The sequence below is a fragment of the Suricata suricatta genome, chromosome 13 (genome assembly GCF_006229205.1).
Source record: "Suricata suricatta isolate VVHF042 chromosome 13, meerkat_22Aug2017_6uvM2_HiC, whole genome shotgun sequence".
In the NCBI taxonomy this organism is placed as follows: domain Eukaryota; kingdom Metazoa; phylum Chordata; class Mammalia; order Carnivora; family Herpestidae; genus Suricata; species Suricata suricatta.
Window position 1 is genome coordinate 63,102,860 of NC_043712.1, and position 13,624 is coordinate 63,116,483.

Consider the following 13,624-nt stretch of genomic DNA (forward strand, 5'->3'; position numbering starts at 1 on the left):
GCCCCCGCCCCCGCCGGCGCGCCCCTATTTTATTGTTCTCTTTGCGAACATCTTTCTTCCTCTTCCCGAGTCCCGCCCGCGCCCGCGCTCCCGTGTCCTCCCACGCACGGACCGACCCCGGCGCGCGCGCGTTACCTTTCCAGCCCCCATCCCCGTGAGCCCCTGGGGACCCGCGAAAGGTTTTCTCGGTCGCAGAGCGAGCCGGAGCGAGGCCCGGCCGCAGGCGAAAGGGCTTAGCTTGAGAAGTGCCCCCACCTCCGCGGCCAGGCCAACTCGCTTCTTGGGTCAGAAACCTAAGTGTCCAGATGGCCTTCGCGGAGCAGAAAAGAACTTTCCTAGTTGACTTTTTTCCGGGAATGGATTAGACGCCATTAAGTAGACGTTTTTCAGTGGCCCCTCCGGAGTCCAGGGCTGTGGCAGGTGACCTCCCCGGGAAGAAACCGGGAGCGCGTAAAAGCCGAGCCCTGCGCACCGCCCGCGCTACGACAGAGCCTGCACCCTCCGGTTAAGCGCAGTGTGCGCCGCACACGCTCTGCCCGTGGACCACCCCCCCCCGCCCCGCCGCCGCCCCAGTGACTGGGGGAGAATTTAAAAGGGGACATAATTTCTTCCTTATTAGAGGGATAGTTCCCCCTTAGTTTGTAAAAGTCTGCGATTCTCCAAGTTTTTCCGCCGACCCTCAAAAGACTTTCTTCCCATCCGCATCAGAAATTGGCTGAACCAGAATGGGGGTGAGCGCTTGGGGAGAAGAGTCGGGTAGCACTTCTGTTTGTTGATCTTGACCATCCCTTTAACTTTATCGCATTTCTTTAAAGAAAATCTGCCTTGCCCTCTCTTTATTGCTACTCCATCCTTCTTTCAAGATCAAAAGCTTTAGATCAAAGCCAAGATCAAACTCACTACTTTAAATAGAAGCAACTTTGCCACGGAGTATTTTACACAAAGAGGAGCTTCTTAATGGAGACATCAGAGTGGAAAACTTTATTTTATCCCTTCATCCCATATTCATAACTGGACTACTTAAAATTACACTGATGGTGCACTTTATATGTCCTAAAATAAACAACAGGTCTGCTCAAATGGGGGATTCTTGACTTAAGTGTTTGTGCTTCCAGGAATACCAAGAAAAAAAAAGTCACTCTATAAAGCTAGATAGGCATGTTAGCCATTTTTTTAATCATTATTAGCTAAGTGCTATGAAATGCATGCTCATTTGGTAAAGATTTTTCAAAGTGGTATCGAATCTTACATAATGTACAACTATCATATACGATTTTTCACTGTAAAAGAAATGCATAAAAATAGTGAATGTCTTAACAGATCTCCAGTGCCCTTACTCATAGGCAGGTAAAAGTTACAAATGATGAAGTGGATTATGTGCGCTCAGAACTGCTTAATTTTAACTGGAAATAAAACCGTGAACTATTTGAGCTTCCACGATGCTAATTACAGTTCCAGAATCAACAGAAATCTATTACTGGTAGACACTTCCCTTTACTCACTAAAATTGTTCTCCTTGGGAATTCACTATCCCTGAGAACTCTGATATAAGTCATTCAACAGCACCCTGCCTAAGTGGACCTTCCTTAAGTATCTTTTATGTTGACTTACCAACAATTTTTTGACATGTAGCCTTAAAAGAAACAAAAACCAAAATAAATTCCAACAATCTAGGAGCAAGAATGGATAACTACTGAAAATTAAATCCTATACAGATTTCTATGAAAATCTTTTATTACAGCTGGATAGTTAGTACTTGAAGGCTTGTTTTCCCTTATAATTCTCATCTGATTGTAGTCTCAAATACACACACACACACACACACACACACACACACACACACACACATACACGATTGTTTCTCATTCTAAAAATCCCACTGAGCTGCTGAAAAGATCTTAGGGATGGAAACCTGGGAACACAGTCTTGCTGCCAGTTAACAGTCTCCTTTTTCCTAGCCTGTGGCTCACGGATGACTTAATGGCTTCTGGCATTAGGAAGCAAAGGAAAGAATCCTTCTCTCATTCTGCTCTACTACTATTACTTTGAGTAGGTACAAAAGCTATGGTCGGTTCTAAGTTCTTCCTACCTTGCCTCCTTTGTACTTATACATCCTCACACCCACACCCATGATCTATCCTCTACTGAGAAGCCAGAATAAGATTTCCAAAGGTAGTTCAAATGATACCACTTCGCTTTACCAAGAATGTACTTCTTTCTCTCCTCTGCCTGCCTAGCTCCTACTTATTCTCTAGTTCTGGCCTTAAACAACAACTTCAGAAAGGTCTTTCCTTATTCCCCAATCCAAATTATGTCACTCCCACTATTCCAATAGCATCCTGTTAAATTGCTTATCTTTTAGAGTTATAAAATTTTTTAAAATTTTTAATTAAGAGACTTTATTTTTTAGAGCAGTTAACAAAAATTTATGCAGAAAACAGAGTTCCCATATGCCAACATAACACACAGTTTTCTCTGTTACTAACATCTTGTATTCTGTGCTGCATTTGTTACAGTTCATGAACCAATACTTGATACATCATTATTAACTTAAGTCCATGGTTTACATGAGGGTTCCTCTGTGTTGTACATTCTATTAGAGCTATTTTTTTATTAATTTGTTGAATGTCTGTCTCCTCAACTGGCCTTTAAAGTCTAGGGAGAAAAAAAATAAATAAAGTCCAGGAAGAAAAAGATCCTGTCTCTTTTGTTGTTGATTTTTGTGCAGTCAATAAAAACACTTCTGACACATAGTAGATGTGAAATAAATATGTTAAGTAAGTGAATGGAAGACATAGGAACAAATGACTGGATGAATAGCTTATGAAATTTCAAGGGGAAGAATCTCAAGATGAAGATCTTTCTAATTAACTCCTGTTTGTTTTTCCACTAAAATACCTTCTTTTGTAAATAGCACAAAATTGTGCATTTTTAAAAGAGAAAGACCACAGGACATCAATTCATTGCCAAGGTATTTCTAAAATGACTTTAAAAAGAAAAGAACAGAAAAACAAAAATAAAATATAAATATAAATGAGAAAGAAAGATTCCTAATTCCCTAATATTAATCATAAAAATTGTATTCCAAAATGGTGCTAGGAGCGGAATTTAATCTAGAATAAAACAGTAACATATTTCAAAATTATTGGAACCATATTATCAGGAAAATTTTAATTCTTTTTTTATTGTATTCAATATAACCTCAACACATTTCTCCTTTTGCCCACCTAAATCTCCCTTCCTTCACGGGCTGACCCTAACAAAGGCAGGGTGTGGAGAAACTGGAGGAAGACTGCTTTTTTAAAATTGGAATTCTGTAGTCAGGGATGGATAGTCTAATAACTATCTTTAAGAAAGTGGTGAAAGCACTTTACAGCTATCTTTTAAAAACAGATGTTTTCTATTTGAATTATGTTTTGAAATATGTTTTGTCTAGTAGAGATGCAAGTTTTGAAAGGAAGTTGTTCTACGAAACTTTCTTGTCAATGCAGTTTATAATAGCCGAAGACAATTTCAGAGGCTGAGGAAAATGCCATTGCTTTAGAATAAAAGCATTACTCAATCTAGTGGCTGGAGACTACTTTTGGAGTAGTCTGTTTCCCTCTCTCTCTCTCTCTCTCTCTCTCTCTTTCTCTTTTCTCTCTCTTTCTCTGTTCTCTCTCTCTCTCTCCCTTTCTCTCTCTCTCTCTCTCTCTCGTTAGTGAAGAGGAAATGACTCCTTTCACTGGAATATGATGGTGATAGCAATCTCATATTGTTAGGATGGACATGTGCTTCTGTTTCATGAGTCCAGAGGAATGAGAAGCAGCAGCATGCCTTCATCGTCACCTAGAAGGCCGAAAAGGGCAGACAAGGGGAGAGCCCTTTAATTAGTTCAAACAGCCTCAGATGGCAAATTACACTCCCGTGGGCACAGTAGAGGAAAAACTATCCACTGTAAGAAGTCAAAAGACCTTTTAATACCAAACAATGTATCGAGGTCCAGAAGCTTTTGCTGGTTTCAGAAGGGCTCTATAGCCAATATATATTGAGGGTAAATGAAAAAGTAAGCATCTAACAAAACTGAAAATAAAATCAAGGCTAGTTTAAGTTACAAATACTAACAAGGAAGTAATCTTGATTCGGGTCAAAGTTCTCAAATGTCTATGTTTTTAAACTTTGCTCTACCACTTTAGAATGTAACATTCCTTTTTGATATCTTTTGTTTGATTTTTAGAAAAGCTATAATTTCTATTATTGTCCATTTTGTGTCGTGTTAAAATGAATACCTAATTCTTCTCTCTCAAGAGGATCTTGGCCCTGCCCAATGGACTCTTAGTGGAATCCTTAGAAAGCATGGTTTTCGAAAAAAGGAAATCCTGCCCACATTTGTTCTGCAGTGAAGTGGCTCAGAGAACCTCTGCTTTCAGCTGTCATAACCCTAAACTGTTTGTTACTCAAGAACCTTTTACAGAACTTGCCTGAGGGGACATGCTCAGTTCTTGCATTTGTAAATCTGCTCTGTGAATCTATCAGCTTTTGGCTCCGTAGGAAAAAAAATACCCCTACAATCGTGCACAGTCCCCTACTCACTTCCCACACACACATCAATTGTCAGAGGGTTTACAGATTTTTCTGATTGCCCAAACCTACCCTAGATACTCTAAGATCCTTTTGGATTAGAGCAGACCACCATACAGCTGGCACAGGACTACAGCTCACTGGTGCTCTGTGAAATTCCTTTTATCGCATTATGTTCTGGTAAAAAGCCATCAACCTTTATTGAGGCGCATTATAAGAAACAGCCCCATAAAATCCATCACAATGTTTACCGTAAGGATGGTTTCAGAGGATTGTTTATTACATTAAAGAGTAATTTTCTGAGAGGACCCATAGGAAAAACTTCTCCCTGGTATCAACATCAGGAAAATCTGGACTGAGGCACCTGGTTTGTTTTACCTCTTGAACACTGCAAATTGATCCCTTTTCCCTCTTCTAGAAAATTCTGTGACCTTACATTAAACCAAGCATAGGAACTTCAGGGAGTGCATACTGTATGCTAATTTAATTCCTGGCCCCATCTTATTTTCCTGCCATTACTTTCACATTGCTTCATTTTTCATATTTTAATTTATTTTTATCATGCTGTATTTTGCTTTGGAAGCTGTCTTAACTCCGTTTTCAGCAAGGAGGAGTATGAAAAAATAAAATATTCTGGGTTTATTTTTTCTTTCTTTCATTTTCTTTTTCTTTTTTGGGAGAGGAAGGGGGTCTGGAAAAAATGTTATGGTTCTAATCATTCTTTCCGTTAAAAACACTTAGAAGTGAAGCACAGAAGGTAAAGACGTATGATTATACTCTACTCATAAAATTCAAGGAAAAGAACTGTTAAAATCTAAAACAAAAGTAAATACAATGCTGTACAAATATCACACCGAACTACTATAAAAATGTTAGCCAACCAAGTATTTTATCTTTTTTGATGTCAAAACCAGAAGAAATAGGCTTTGACCTCCAGAAGAATGTAAACTGGACATATGGACAGGTTAGTCACTTAACAAACATACTGAGGGCCACATAACAAACACTAGATTGACCTCTGGACACTCATGTGACCAGGCAGTGACAAGGCACGGAAGAAGGAGCACGCAGACAGCCTGCCAGGTCTGAATCCAGGCTCTACCATGTATCAGTCGTGTGAGGTCTAAGATGTGATAACAAGAGGAGGCAGTTGTTACTTATCAAATTCCAGACTGTTAGGACCAAGAACACAACATCACTAGAAGCTGGAGAGGAGATCTTAAGATACATAAAGGGGTGGCTCAGTTGGTTAAGTGTCTGACTTCAGCTCAGGTCATGATCTCATGGTTCATGGGTTCGAGCCCCGCGTCAGACTCTGTGCTGACAGCTCAGAGCTTAGAGAGCTGTTTTTGGATTCTGTGTCTCCCTCTCTCTCTGACCCTCCCCTGCTCATGCTGTCTCTCTCTGTCTCTCAAAAATAAATAAAAAACATACAAAATATTTTTTTTAAAGATACAAAAAGTACTGAACTGCTACATATATCAGAGACAGCAGAAACTCAAAACTGGTAGAAAGAACCAGACTGGTCAATTTTGTAAGGCTTGCAAAGTGCTTCTGCATGTAGACTATTCTGTTTGTCTGAGCCAGCCAGGTGCCCCAAATTTTCCTATATTTAGTACTTAATATTGCGTGGCCATTAAATCTCCTGGCTATAAATGTAGTACTCTTTCTACTCTAGCATGAAAGCTTAGGGAACATCTACCATGACTGTCTCACTTTAAAATAGTCGCTTACTTTGTGGATCAGATCAACGTCAGATCAAAACACAGCCCATAAAAAATTATCCCATACCATAAAAATCTATTGAAACAGCCATTTCAGAAAACGGATATTGTATACCCCTTCAACACCTGTATGACTGAAACTCTTTACAGAAGCTTAACATTCATGGACAGTCTGATCTTAAAGAGTTTCACAGGTGAAATATAATATAATATATTTAGGGGTGGCTTTAGATCAGTGGGTCCCCTGACTGCTTATTAGAATCACCAGGAGGTTTTACAAATCCCAAAGCCCAGGTGGCACTCCAGACCACTTAAATTCACATTCTGAGAGTGGGACCCTGGCATCAGTCATTTTTAAAGCCTTCCCCATCCCTCCTCCCATGATTCCACTGTACTGCCAGTGTTGAGAACTCCTGGTTTAGATCATTTTAATGATGACCTATCTCTAACAAGTTACTATTTAGAAATTCCAGATGTTTGGAAGACATCTAAATTTCAAGGTCAGTGCTACAGAGGACAGCTATCTATTAAGTTCTATTTCAATAAGTCTCTGGGTAGTCAGCAGACACAATGCTGTAGGCCTGTCTCAGCATAGCATTTCCTATAGTTTACACATAGGATGAACGTCTCAACAGGATTAGTTAAGTACATGCATGCACAAAATATTTAAAAGAAATGGAAGATCTCAACCCTACCAGAAGGGAGGCAAGAATGGATGGATATTTGACTTTTTACAGTTTTTTTCCAGGTTTGGGGTTAATACAATTCTGGATCCTGAGTGAACATAGCACACATCCTTGACTTTCAGGGAACCTGGAAAGCTATATATTTGAGGTGGTTATTTCCCACTCATCCCCTGTAGACATTGTTCTAATTATGTCGATGGTTGCCACCTATTCCACGGAAACAAATGTCTTGCATTTGGAAGACTGCTGACCACGATTAAGGGTCAGCGTGAACCAATGGAAAAGACCCTTTGTTAGTGCAAAAGCTACTGTTCTGCACAGGAAGCAACCTAGGTTGATCTTCCTTAGTGTTGGACACCATGCTCTTACCAAATGGGCTTTCTTATTTAGAAAAACACATTACAATCATACTATAGGAAAACTACTCTGGCAAAATGCCTTACAGAAGATACCAGTTACTATTTTTGAAAATCACAAACATAAATGTCAACATTTCAGTAGCTTAAAAAGCAAACGCTCATACCTAGGTCCCCTTGGTTATTCCATAAGATGGAGTGGGTGTCATATCTGTAAGTATTTGCACTGGGAGTGCCTGTGCTTCGTGGTACCTTCAAAGGAGGCTATGCATTGGGAGTCTGGGGCCCTACCCTGTCTATTTTTAAAAGCACTGGCACTCAGACTGGCTTGCCTGTCATCTGGCCTCCCAAGAGAACCCAAAGAAATCACAATTTGCAAACAAGCACAATGGGCCTAAATCATACACACACACATACACACATACACACACACACACACACACACACACACACACACACACAAGTAAAATCCATCACAGGGGGAGTGGTAGGGTGGCTGTCCCAAATATAAATAATATATGAGAGAAAGCTATTTTCCAGACTGTTTGTACACCAAACATTTAGATCCATAGAAGAGGTGTTCCAGGAAAACAACGGGAAGGGCTGGAATTAACTGGCTGCTAATCTCTTCACTTTTTGTAGGATGTTTCCTCTAGCAGTGGATTAAATCAATGTTTAATGCTACACAGGCTCAGCTGTGTCCATATTAGGAAAGCCCAAGCTCACGTCTCTTTCTCTGTGAAAAAAGGACCCACCCTCCCTCCTTTGCTCGGCTTCCACCCCCCCTTGCCAGTGTAGGTGGGAGAGTAGGAGCCAGGGAATGTGAACTTGATCCAGCATTGATCAGCCAAGCAGCAAACTCTCATTGTTCTTTAGATACCAAACATAACTTCTCTCTACTAGGGATTAACCAGCCATTCTGCATATAACATAGCTTTTGTGCTCAGTGGTAGATGAAAAAGAACCACAGAGAATATTAAAGCTTTATTAGACTCATTATAAGCACCTAATATGAAGAATTCAAAAATCTACCCAGTGAATTTATATTCATATTAATATTAGGTGTGTCAGACTCTCTTAAACCTAACAATCTGCTGGTCATTTCTGTTTTTACAATTACGGATTTCAATTTATACTATAAATACTGAGATCTGCTTTAGCTTTGCCTTCTATTTGAGCATTTCTTATCTCACTATCTTGCTCTCTGAGGTCCAAGAGCATTGGAAACCATGCTAATGTACAACTAGATATGCTGCTGTTGTTTTGAAGTGCTGTCTTATGAATGTGACTTAACAATCTCTGTACAAAGCCACGTAATAAGAAATATACAGTTCAGAACTTGGACCTCAGCTACCTCCATCCTTGCCAGCAAGAAGCTGTGTAACCTTGGGCATGTCACATAACCACTACAGGTCTGTAACCTAGATTATGCTATCTGTCTTACAAAGCTGAGGATGAAATGAGATACCACATAAAGCAAGAGGCGCAAAGATGCCGGTAGATGCTAATTCCCTTCCTCTTCCTCCCACCCCCTAGCCCCGGAACAACAGCCTGTCTGATATTTTGAACCTAAGTAAACTTCCTAAGGTCTCAAATCAATGAGTTTTGACATCATAATAAAAAGCCTCGCCTGCCCACCACACAGATGTGATGCCATTGATGGAGCCTACGGTGGTATTGCATAGCTGAGCTACACCCAACAAGTGCCCATCCCTTCCCGAAGGACTGGTGGGCATGAGGAAGCAGGTTCTCTTTCTCATATGCCTTATTATAAAGGAGATCATTCTGTTTCTGGTCCCATCTCACTCAAAACAATAAGCCCACTGTTCTAAGAATATCATAAGATGAAATTTGATATTTCTACATTGTTCTCTGAAGGTACCAATATGACCAGGTGCTAGATACAAAAACATCTAAAATCCTAATAGTAGTACATGCATTAAAACCAATGTAATAATTAAGAAGAAAGAAAGACTAAATTAATAAATACAATTCTATACAGAGCTATCTAACATACATGTTCTTGGATTTACCCATTTACAGTTTTTTAAATGTTTATTTACTTGCTTATTTTGAGAGCAAGAATTTGAGCAGGGGAGGGGTGAAGAGAGAGGGAATATCCCAACCAGGCTTGGCACTTAAGTTAGCACAGAGTCTGACACAGGATTCCATCTCACAAACTGGGAGATCATTACCTGAGCTGAAATCAAGAGCCAGACACTTAACCAAGTGAGTCACCCAGGCACCTCCATTACAGTTTAATTCACTAGAGGCATTTATACATAACCCAGGCAGACATCTCTCTGTTACAAAATCAATGACAGTGATGAAGAAATACAATTTGAGGGGGAGACACTCAGTGAGAACTCTGGAGAAGCCAACTTTCTAATAAGTATAACCAAAAAGAGTCCTAAAGAAAATGTATCTTTGCCTGGCCACATGGAATATGAAAAGTGACCGCACACACAACTGAAGAAACAGGAAGAGAATACAGAGAAACGGAGATGAAGACCCTGGAGGAAAGGCCAGAGGAGCTGCCGGACATGGAAGACGACCTCGCCTCACTCCAGTCCAATCCAGTATCACTTGTTGCACTGGAATCTTAGTCCCCAAGTCTGATGTATTGATTCTGGCCTCCCTTCCATGCGTTTTCATGCCAATAAAGTTGCTGAAATTAAGAAGTGAATTGTGAAGCTTCTTGGCATAAATAATGTCATATTGCAAGGTCGGGGCTAATAACAACCAGGATGCCCTTAATGCTCTTTAAGAAAAACCATCTGATCTATGTAGCCCTCTATGAGGTTTGAAATTCCCTTAGCCTACAAAGGAAAATATTTTTAGCATGTAGCACACTTTGTAACAGACATAAATGCACTGAAAATATAATTTTAGGAAAGCATCTGGGTTTGATCATTTCTTATTATATAGCTCAATGCCATATAGGTTCTACTTTGTCAATATAAGGAACATTGCAACATTCTGCTACAAGCTCAGAGATCACTGTAGCAATTTCTCATAAACATTTCATTACTGGCTCTGCTTGGTTTTATTTTTAAAAGCAGTAAATAATCTATAGACTTAAATATAAAAGCAGCATAAAAAATGAGATGCTCCTTCTGGACCATTTGGCCCCAGTGTCTTCCCCTCCTAGAACTTGCTGGACGTTCTTCCCCCCAAGGTCATCTGGACAACAGACATAAATGAATACTTATTTTTATGGCTCAAAATGTGTCCTAGAAATAATAGTTGCCACTGTCTAAGGTAAAACTCACGTGCACCTTTCATTGATCTGTAGCATTTCAAGACTTCGACAACGCTAGCAAATTTTTTTTTTCATCTCCTGCTGGCCAAACAGGTCTGTGAATAACTGATTTGCAATAGAAGCAAATGCCTATTCTTCAATGATCAACTATCCTAAACGCTCTTGCAGATTGATTATTACCTATAATTTCTCCTAATAATCTTTTCAAATAGCAATTTTCCAGCTGAAGAGCAAAGAGATGAACACACAAGGTTTCTTGAGAGTATACCTTTGTAAAACACCACTCAGGAGGAAACATACAAAAACTCTCCCAATACCACTCCAAACTAAGGGCAAATTTCCAGTCTGTGGGCAATTCCACAGATTCCCAGGTAAGAAAGGAAGACACTTGGAGGAAAAGTAAATCCCAACTTGGCTTCTCACAGAGGCCACCTGTCTCATCTGGAGCTCATACCTCAGCCAGCTACTGAGCACAGCATATAGTAAAAATATCGCTCTGGTCTTCACCCAGGCCAGTGCTCCCCATTCCCCAAAGAAGCAGGAAGGGCTCAGAGAAGGCGAGTGGTTCACTCAAGGTCACACAGCTTAGTGCAGTACAGGATTGCTTGCAAAGCTGCATCTAATGTATCAGTTGCATCCCATGTAGGATTAAGTTGGCAGAATAAAAGTTCACTGCAGCATGCTTTGTGAAAACAGCAAATTAGATACGACACAAATGACTCTCCTCTCCACCCAGAGGCTGCTCTTTAACCTCAAAATAATGCAACCTGGCATTTTACGCATCAAATTGTCTGGACCTCACTTAGATATGGGGTAGCAGTTATAAATAGACAGGATCAGCAGCAGAAACACTGAGCATGTGAAGTCCCAAGCTGGAGGACCAACCTGGAAGGACCAAGCGCCAGTAAATCACAGACAACTGTCATACAGAGATATGTGTGTGACATTCATGCTGCCCTGTTTTAAACACGTATTCAGATTTGGGCAGTTTGACAATCACGAACTGCTATTCTGGCCTGTGATATACTTGCTGGTGGGTCACCATCAGGCCATGCCTCCCAATGCTCTCCTGCTCTGGGCCAGTAGAGGGGACAAAATGAGGGCAAAAGCCAGGGACTTTAGTTGGAATTTGCTTTTGAATGCAAATAAGAAGATAAAGGATACATCCCTTACATGCTTTAGAAGGTACATAAACACAAATTCTTGTTCAACCAATTGCTTTTTCTCATTTGTTATTTTGGTGACCTGATATTTATTACCTAATTTAGTTGCCATCTCAAGGGAGGATATAGCTATTTCTTTCTGAAGGCAAAGACTTAAACTCATCTCTACACACACTCATATTTATTCATATCAAAAAAGATACTGACTCTTCAATGCAATAAAGCCCAGAATTTCCCATGCAAAACAGATACACAGGGTTACCATTTAGAAACATCCACTGGAAGAAGGAGGTGTACACCATGACACATATTTATGAAAAGCCCTGGAAAGTGAGGTTCATATTACTGCATGCACAAGGCACATTTTTGCCCACTAAAGAATAAAGAACAGATTCACGAAAAAGAGCAGTCATTAATTACATTAAAAATCATCACTGCTCAGAGCTCCCTGCTGTATTCATTTATTATCTCTTCATAAGTCTTGTAAAAATGAAGGCAAGGATGGCATCAAGCTGATTTGGATTAAAAGTAACCCTGCTAGGGGCGCCTGGGTGGCTCAGTCGGTTAAGTCTCCGGCTTCAGCTCAGGTCAGATCTCACGTCCGTGGGTTCAAGCCCCGCATCAGGCTCTGTGCTGACAGCTAGTTCAGAGCCTGGAGCCTGCTTCAGTTCTGTGTCTCATTCTCTCTGCCCTTCCCCGGCTCATGCTCTGTCTCTCTCTCTGTATCAAAAATAAATAAAACATTTTTAAAAAATTAAAAAAAAAAAAGTAACCCTGCTAAAAACAAAATATAGTTGGATGGACAGAGGACTGAGGGTCCTAGAGTTGAGCTGTGGCTCTGTCATCTACGAGAGCTATCAGCTTGGGCAGATCAGCCCACCACCCTGGGGTGCAGCTCCCCATGGGATAAAAAAAAATGAGCTCCTCACCAAGACTTGCTCCTGCCTAGGATTCTGAAGCAGACTGAAGGCTGTACAACACCAGAAAAGACTAATATTTAACTATGAAGCAATAGAGGTCAGACCCAAGGATCACATATGCACCTAGTAAATATACATCTATTTTGTACGACATAGTATTTATCCAGAAAAAAGAAGGGAAAAAAGGCTTGTGGTCTAAAATCAACCAAGTGTTCCTAATAACTTTCCTCACCAGCAGGTGCTCTGGTGGCAGGTGCTAGTAGAAGTCTCTGTGAGGATCATGGAGGGTCAGCATCGTAGCTGCTGTCAGAGGCATGGGATGCAGAGCTGAACATCAGTATGTACAACAATGTTGTGCAATGTCAAAGTGCCAAGGGGCCCTGTGTGTGTGTGTGTGCATGCACCCACCCGTGTGTACAACTCACCACCCTACTGGGTCTCAGGGCTTTCCCCAGACGTGGGAAGAGCGCAATGCAAATGTAGAATAATCAGCCTTTGCTAAAGACTCTACCATAATATGCCTTCAGGCTAATAAAACAGACTAGGAGCAGTTCTTTAAAAATAGAATCAAATGTTTTTCTATTCACTTAAAGGTTTACAACCTGAAGCTGATAGCTTTGTCCTAATTCTTTGAGTTTACATTGCTCCTTCTTTCCAGAGATTTCTCTCTATGAAAAAGATAAACCACCATTACAATGAAGTCCTGTTAAGTGGTATCACTCTTTATGATTGCCACAATGTCCTCACTGATGGGAATCTGTCTGGTGGGTGCACAATACGTATGAGCCTGAAAAACAGGTAACACTCATATGTCCAAACATGGACTACCAGACTTTGCACCTTGAGGCCAATCACGCTGGCTCCCTTGCACATGAGCTGGCTGACTTGTGACCCAATGGGTCCACTGTCTCCAGGCATGCGGTCTTCCAGTGGACTTAGTCCCCTAGCTGAAT

General features: G+C 40.6%; 1 protein-coding gene across 1 annotated transcript in view; it reads right to left on the reverse strand.

Annotated features, from left to right (window-relative positions):
* Positions 1–13,624, reverse strand: part of AOPEP (aminopeptidase O (putative)) — a 333,459-nt gene that overhangs the window by 74,037 nt on the left and 245,798 nt on the right. The window lies entirely within an intron of this gene.